Here is a 9,333-nt window from a genome sequence, read left to right on the forward strand (position 1 = left end):
CCTGCTAAAATTCTTTCCCTTGAGTTCCTAGTAAGACAGCCTTTCAATTCTCTTAAATCTTATCCTATCTCTATCCTTTTCCCATTACTCGTGCCATGACTATAAATAATAAGGCTTGATATTGTTGATTTGGGCTTGGTTCTAGGCCAAAATCCTACGTCTCATTTTCTTTCCTCCAGTGGAATAAAGAAAACTTTTTGCTTATAACCTTTTGTGAGCTTTTTCCTACTTCCTTTTCTAGAGTTAAACAACCTATTTATGCCTCCATGCAGGTAAACATACTTGCTTGGGTATGGAGATGCTCCAAGGATTGTAGACAGAAGTTAGACATGCATATTGTCAGAAAAATCAGGACCCTCAAACTATCCCTTGCAAATGCTTCCCATTTTTCCTGATTATATACATATTTACTGTCCACAACAGGGATACACATGTGTACACATGTACCTTTGCACAAAATGCATACATACATGAATGAACATAATGTGTCTGATTGTCAATCTCTGATTTATTTCCCAAGGGAATCCAACCTGAGAAAACAAGGTATATCTTAAGATCATCAGTCATTCTTCATACTGAATTTTTCCCAGAATCATGTAGATAATCCAAAATTATATAAAAACAAAATAGAAGTATTTGGGGCAAAGAAAACATTTACAATTGGTAGAGAGGGGCATGAAAGGCCTCATGATAAAATGGAACTTAATCTTGACTTTGAAGTAATGTTGAGATTCTGAGAGGGACAAATGAGGAAGGAGTGCCTTCTAGCAATAAAGAATAGTGTGGTCAAAGGCTTGAATAACATGCCAGGAAAACTTGTATTTAAATTACTTGAAAATAGTGAGAAAGTATTATTTTTAATTATATTTCATATATTTCATTATATTAAGCTGGAGAAATATAGGAAATGGGAGAGTCCTACTGGAGAGCTTATGAAACAGTGCTTGACAGTTTTTCAAATGTCAGTACATGAGCCTAAAACCCCACAGCAGTAACAGCAGTGATCAATGTGGGAATGAACTGATGTTCCTATTCATGGCTTCTGGAAATTGGTCTTGTAGGTACTACTGGATCAATGAAGTCCTGTCTGTGTGTTTACCCAACCCTAACACATTCTCTACAGCAGCAATCTGTATTTTTGACTCCCCACCTAATATTAGCCTGAACAAGTGAAAGAACAATTTCCTGAGTATAGAACCAAGAACATCAGCAAATTAGAATCCAGGAAAGGCAATAGAAGGCATATTGATCCAGAGCAGGTAAGTGGAAGCGGGAGAACTCAAGTATATAATTTGAAAAATTCTTGACTTGGAAATTACATATTTAGTTGGATTGTTTTAGAGTAGCAAACCATCCCTAATTCATTATATTAGTAATAAGAGGGCACCATGGGGGTGTAAACATAGAAGAAGGAACATTGGCTCTGAAGTCAAAGGTCCTGGATTTTAAATTCAGTTCATTACCTACTATCTGTGTGATTTTGAGAAGTAATTTAATTTTCAGGGTTTCATCTGTAAAATGAGAGGATAGGCCTAAATATCCTCCTTGGTCCTTTGCATGAATCCATGACTTTGACTCAGGTTCCTGTGTGCTCCTAATCCCTATGCAAGTACCTAATCATGAATCATATCAGATTCCCATGCTGTCACTTAAGCTCCTGACTGTTGACTAATATCCCAGATGATGGTGAAAGACTGCCTCTTTGTGCCATAAGATGATTAGTTGAAGAAACTAGGGGTATTTACCCTGGAAAAAATAAGGACTTAAGAGGGAATAATTGTCATCAAGTGCTCAAAAGACTGCTGGAGATTAGACAAAATAGTATAAATGAAAAAAAGTCCTGGATGGAGGATCAATGAAGCCAAAGGAAGATATCACTTGTCTATGGAGAAATACACAGGTAGTGTTCAAGGTGAGATTTAAACCTGATTTCCTTATTACAAAACTCATCCTTTCATCCACTGTACCCAGCTCAAATAGCACTTATAAAATTGGGCTTGGACTAGACTAGATAGTAACTGGTATTCTTCCCAGTTCAGAAGTGGTGTGATTTTATAGAGAACTGCCAAGTTTCTCTGTTCTGTCCATAGCATGTCTTAATGCTTCACTAGTATCCATGATTTAAAAAAATCAATTTTTTTAGCATCAAACGGGAGGCATATATTATTGATGATTTATGAAAGGATGCTGGGAAAGGATTACCCAGGAGAGCAACATATGGATTATTTGAGGTTTTTAGACATGAAATGAGTTCCCATGCAGCTGATAGCATGGGTCCATTAAAAAATCCAGGTCATTACCCTTAGACCATGACCTTGAATGAGCTAGCCAACTAATAACAAATGCTTCTTTCCTCCTCTCCCTTTTTTTCAAATTACTCTTTATATAGTTGTTGTTGTTCAGTCATTGAAATCCTATCTCATTCTTCATGACTCCATTTGAGCTTTTCTTGGCAAAGACACTAGAAGAGTTGGCCATTTCCTTCTCTAGCTCACTTTATACATGAGGAAACTGAGGCCAATAGAGTTAAGTCACATAGCTACTAAGTGTCTGAGACCAGATTTGAACTCCTAAAGATAAGTTTTTCTGGAACTTTCTAGAACCTTCACTTTTTACTAAGTCACCTATGTGAATCCCCCAGTAGAATATAAGCTTACTGAAGACAGAGACTATTTGTTATTTTGTCTTATATCATCAGTACCTAGAACTGTATCTCAAACACAGTAGGTAATTAATGATTCTTAAATGGGATTATTGAAAATACTAATGATTGGATATCCTGATTGTAGCCTATGTAGCTATCTAAACCTAATATGACTTTAGGACTTAGTCTTTATTTTTTTTAATTCTTATGTTCAATCTTAGAATCAGTACTGTGTATTGGTTCCAAGGAAAAAGAATTTTGAGGACTAGGCAATGGGGGTTAAGTGACTTGCTTGGGGTCAAACAGCTAGAAGTGTTTGAGGCCAGATTTTAACCTTGGACCTCCCACCTCTAAGAGGACATAGTCTTAACATCAACTAATGTGTCCATTTTACTTCTTCTTTCTAGATTGGCCCTTCTGAATTATCTTTGAACTACCTCATGTTCTAGATTTGGCTTCCATGAATGTCTAGGGATAGAGATGCTAATTTTAATCTTAGTAAGAATCAGCAAATGATGCAGAAATTTAGGCTAAATGATGCATAATTAAAACCATTGGCAGCCTCAGTCATAAGGCTGACTGCCCTTTCCTCTTTCAGTCCTCCACAGAAATGTTCATCTCTAATTCTGATAACAACAGCTCACCCATGATGAGGGTCTTTCAAGATCAGAGGAGCAGTGATACACTCATTGCACTTATCAAGATTCACACAGTCATTAAGTATCAGAAGTAGACTTTGATCTAAAATGATCTTGATAATAAATGTTGGAGGGGATGCAGCAAAGTGGGGACATTAATTCATTGCTGGTGGAGTTGTGTGAATTGATCCAACAATTCTGGAGGGCAATTTGGAACTATGCCCAAAGGGTGATAAAATATTGTCTGCTCTTTGATACAGCCATAGCACAGCTGGGTTTGTACCCCAAGGAGATTATAAGGAAAAATACTTGTACAAGAATATTCATAGCTGCACTCTTTGTGGTGGCCAAAAATTGGAAAAGGAGGGGATGCCCATCAATTGGGGAATGGCTGAACAAATTGTGGTATATGTTGGTGATGGAATACTATTGTGCTAAAAGGAATGATAAAGTGGAGGAATTCCATGGAGACTGGAACAACCTCCAGGAAGTGATGCAGAGTGAAAGGACCAGAACCAGAAGAACATTGTACACAAAGACTGATACACCATGGCACAATTGAATGTAATGGACTTCTCTACTAGCATCAATGCAATGATCCAGGACAATTCTGAGGGACTTATGAGAAAGAAAGCTATCTATAGTCAGAGAAAGAACTGTGGGATGTGAAGATTAAATTAACTCTCCCCTTCCCATTTTTTAGATTTAATCACCAAAAGAGTATACACCCCACTGACACTTAAGGGGGGAGGTCTGTGACCTACGTATGCAATAGTGGGTGACGAATCAGCATTGATTGACTGACCCCTGGGCAGACCTAAGCAAAAGCTTTAGATGTTATTGGTACATGTAAAGTAGAGGAAAGCACAGGAAGTGACACAAAGAAGCCTCTATAAAAGGATCTGTTACTTCCTGTGAGAGGAACTTCTTCATTCTTTGGAGTTTAGAGTTCAGAGTTTGAGTTGGAGACTGGTGAAGAATCTGCTGACTGGACCTGAGACCCTGGACTTGCCGAGACTGTCCTTGAATCTCTCCCTTTGGACTGACATGCGGTGAGTGAAAGGCTGACTCCTTTCCTGGATATTCTGAAGGCACCAGCCTTAGGTGAAGCCTACCCTCTTGAGAGAGGTTTCCTGCATCCCCAGGTCCTTGGCTTAAGGTCCAAGTCTCTCCAGTTAAAGGCTAATTAGTCCTGCCAGGGTTGAGCCAGGGGCCAGAGCAAAATACTTCGTGTGTAGGTTAGTTATCTTATCCTATTCTGTCTGATTTTCTTACTTTCACTCTTTCTATACTTTATAAATAAATTGTTAAAATAAATCCTTTTGGAATTTTAATTAAAATTTCTGGTGACTCTATTCTTGAATAAACCAGTCCAACCTTTTATTAAAATCCCCTCACATTTTCTACCCCCTTACAGGGAGCAGAAACACAGAAGAAAAACAACTGCTTGATCACATGGGTCAATGGAGATATGATTGGGGATGTAGACTCTAAATGGTCATACTAGTGCAAATATCCATAATATGGAATTAGGTCTTGATCAATGACAATGTAAAATCCAGTGGAATTGCTTGTTGGCTATGGGAGGGGCATGGAAGGAGGGGAGGGAAAGAACAGGAATCATGTAACCATAAAATAATTTTCTAAATTAATTAAATAAAATTTTTAAGTAAAAAAATCAGTCTTGATTTGATTCAAGAATGGTTCTCTATTCACTCTTACATGTAATTCTCTGATGTTTTATAAGTCCCTTTTCTAGATTTTTATTCTTCAACCTCATTCTCCTTTTTTTCCTAATCAAATTCAAAACATTCTCATATCATTTAATTTCTCTAATTTCTCTAATACTAAATCTATATATAATGATTTGAACTAAGCCAGTGCTAAAGTGGGACCTGACTAATATCTAAAATTCGAATATGTCCATAGATTCTGTCTTCAAATTGATCTAGATAATATTTCCCTGATGGAGACAGTAGTCTTTTTCCATTATTGTTCATGTGTTCCCACACAGTTTCCATGGGGGTTTCACTCAAAGAGCTGGCAATTTTCTATTCATTGTATCACTATGGATACCAAAGATACTTATCCATCAAGTGTCCTTCTTTCATATACTCTATATTTGTCCTCCTTCTTTATCTCCTCAGCTATAGATGCCTCTGATGGCATCCTTCATACTCCTTATCCCATATGATTCCTCATTCATAATGCATGGAAACCGCCATGATCTACTGCATTTAATTAATGAGTGCTCATCAAAATCAGTTCTTTAGACACTTCCATGCTTCATGACTGATAGGTGATTAAAAAATGAGTCTTTGTTTTCAGAAAAGTTTGTTAGAGTAAAAGATGCAGTTCACTTGCTTTCACAACTGAGGAAAGAAAGTATAAAGACAGCACAGGTTTCATAGAAGGTAACCTTCATTTTTTTTCTCTTTTTCAGATTTTACATGGAACTCAGACATACCCAGAACTGAATTCCAAAAGGTTCAAAAACAACATTTTTGGAGAAATGATATGCATGATGCATGGGGAACTGGTCTTTCAATCAAGATGGCCTAGCTTAAATCTCATTTCTAACATTTATTAGATCTTTGACTCTTAGTAAGTCATTCAAATTATCTGAGGATCAATTCCTTATTTTTTCAATCAAGCCGACCTTAGTGGACAAGCTTTTTCCTCAGTCACTTACTATATACCAGACACATTGGTAAGCACTAGGAACACAAAAACAAACAAAAATATAGGTCCTGCCCACAAGGAACTTAAATCCTAAGGATGGAAAATGACTCCTTAAACAAGAAATGGAAATTATCCAGTGGTGGGAAAAAATAATAATTAAAAAAAAAACAAAGCAATAAGTCAAGGATGACTTGTCTAATGACTTCCATTCCATTCCACCAAACTGGAGTTTTCAAGAGAAACTAACTTTTGTGATCAGGGAGCTATCATGGTTAAGGGATCATCTATGGTAATATGGAAGTAGAGGAAAGGTTGTCTTCTAAAGTGAGAAAGCAGCTAAAGCATGGTGGTAATGTTTAGAGAGTTAGGAGGTGTGGACTTTAAATTATTCCACCCTACTTAGATCTTACTTTATGGGAAGATAAAGTTGTAATCTCCTGATTGAACAATGAAGGTAGTTAACTCTTACCTTATAGTGAAGCTAGAACTTTAAGCTGTCTATTTTTAGATCTTGATACAAAAAGGTGTTAAATAACTATAAAGGTTAAATTAATCACAAAAAGATCAAGTAACTCACAAAAGGTGAAAGTAACAAAGAAGTGTTAAGTAACTCAAAATATATAATCTAATCAAAGAAGATGAGAATTAAAAGTATGTGCATTCCTGGAAAAAAAAAAGCCTTTGATGTGATTGGTAGAAGTGAAAATCTAGAGGAGGAGACACAATATTAAAAAGGTCTATATATTTGGCTCAATTCCTCTCTCAAAAACCTCTTTCCCTGGAGAATTGGCTCTGGCTGGCAGCATGCTAAGTGTTCCGACATCTTGGTGTGGTGGCAGTCCAGTTTGGTGGTGAGCTTTCCCTTGCTACTATACTTCAGGTTCAGGCATCTTAGCTGAGCCCTCTTGGAGTTTAGGCTGATACTTTCTCATTACCTTCCAAACACTATTCTCTTAGAGAAAGCCTTTAATCTTCCCCCTGGCACAGGCCAGGCAGGAGAAATCCTACATGCTTTCCCTCTCCCTTCTCCTTAATTTCATTCCTCTATATTAATTAAACTCACCATAAACTTCTAGCTGACTTGGGTATTTTATTATATGATTTCCTTGGCAACCAAATTAATTTAGATTTTAAGTCACAACCCTAAAATTATCTTTTACAAAGGGGAGTGAAAATCATGGTGCTGGACTATGTGACTTCTCACTGAAATTTTGAACCAGTCCCTACCCTAAAATAGATTAGACATGAAGAGAGGACTCTAGATTTGAGTAATAACAGAGAGAGAGAGAGAGAGAGAGAGAGACAGAGAGAGAGACAGACAGACAGACAGACAGACAGACAGACAGACAGAGACAGACAGAGACAGAGAGAGACAGAGATAAGAAGGAAGGGAGGTAGGGAGAAAGAGAGAGCACACTACAAGTGTGAAGAATTCACAAATGAGCTTGTTTAGTGAACTGAGTCTTGAAGTAACATGGGGATAATTCTGAGATGCAGAAATAAAAATGTATGTCATTCCAAGCTTCTTGGAATTTGAATAAACCTCTTTATTCAGATCTGAGCATAGATCAACCTGTTTATTTGACCAATAAAGTATCTCATGAGACAGTAATACCAATAGGCAGTGGCCTGTCAGGCTCAAAGAAGGAATTAAATTCTAGTGGAGGCTAATTGTTGCCTAAGGAAAGAACACACCAGTTTTTGGCATTTGGTTTGTGATTCTGAAGACACAGGGGCAGCTACCAGCAGCCTGGGTCCTGGTGCTGGCCTGGGGCAATCTGGGAGGCTGGAGATCATCTGGGGCTCCTGCCGGGCCAGGGCCAGGGTTGGGACTGGGGTGGGAGAGCAATCTGGTTCAAGTAGATCTGGAGCTAATGGCTGGAGGCAAGCCCGGATGGAGTGCAGAAGCAGGCAGCAGGAGCAAGCTGAATCAAGATAAGCTTGCGAAGGGGGCTGAAAAACCTTGGCAGGAGAAACATGGCTTAAAACAATTATCTAGGCTATCTTAAAAATTTTTTTTGAGAAGTTCTCATCTGAGTGGTTGCCATTAACTGTAAAAATTAATTTATATCTCTAGTAATAAAAATATATTATTTTATGAGGTTTATTAAGGATTATTAGAAATCAAGGGAAAAAAAAATAAAAACCACATGGCTATGGCTGATTAGTCCAATCAGAATTGTAAGCTTAGCTTACCACTAACTTCCTACAACATTGCAATTCAAGAGCAGAGGTGAGAGGCTTACTGCCAGTTAAATACCAATTGTGATCTCACCAATCTGGGGACTCGGGTGAGATTATAGGAATTCTGGGAAATACCAGGACTTATGGGGATTGAAGTCCCATTTTTACATTATGTAATTTTTCAGACTTGTATCAAATTCCTATATATGGGAGACATTTTTTTACTGCTCAGAAGGTAGGGAGGAAAATACTGATGAAACTGACTTTTCCTTTTCTTTTTCCTTTTTTTTTTCTGGTTTCTAAAGGGTAAAAGAGTATCAGAAGACTGTGACCTTGAACTTGGGTTTTAATAGCACTGTTTCAAATTAAATCCTCCTAAAATTGGTTTGCTATGAATATTCACAGAAAGAGTAGGGGTGGGAGAATGTAAACCAACTAACTATACATACTTTCAACAAATTTCTCTGGTAGAAAAGTAAGGATTTAACCTTAAAATGTTAAAGAATGAGTGAAAGTCCAATAATTGATGCTAGATTGATAAATACTATATATAATATATATAGAGAGATTTATTTGTGAATATATACACAATATATGTAGTTTTAAATATATACATGTGTATATGTTATATGTAACTCTATTTATATCTCTCTATCTATGTCAGCATATATTAGGATAAAAGACATTATCTTTTCAAGATGAAAGTTGACAACTGATTTCTGAGACTTCTGTAGACAAAGCTACTGAAGATTCAGGGAAAAAAAGTGCCATCAAAGTCTTTACCATCACACAATTTGATACCAGAAGGCACCATACTTTAATTAGGGAAAATGGCATTACAGATGATACATTTTCATCTGCTTGTTTCCTGTGCTTTAGGAACCATGGACCACTTCTACTTAACTTTCTCAGTAGGACCCTTTGAGATGTGTCATATCCAAATAATTGTTTGACAGTAAGCACTGCTTTACTTTTCTAAGGATGACCCCAGAATTTAGCTTAGCAAATAGTTTTAAACTTAAACTTAGCCATTACTTAATAAATGATATTGCATTCATTCATGCATACAGGCATTCAAAGATCCCCCCCAAATTTAAAAATATGTCCGTTAACTGAGTATCTGGGATAATGAAAATAGTAATATTATTGTACTTGGGAAAATACATACAGTTAATTCATATATGG

The sequence above is a fragment of the Monodelphis domestica genome, chromosome 6 (assembly GCF_027887165.1).
Source record: "Monodelphis domestica isolate mMonDom1 chromosome 6, mMonDom1.pri, whole genome shotgun sequence".
Taxonomy (NCBI): Eukaryota; Metazoa; Chordata; class Mammalia; order Didelphimorphia; family Didelphidae; genus Monodelphis; species Monodelphis domestica.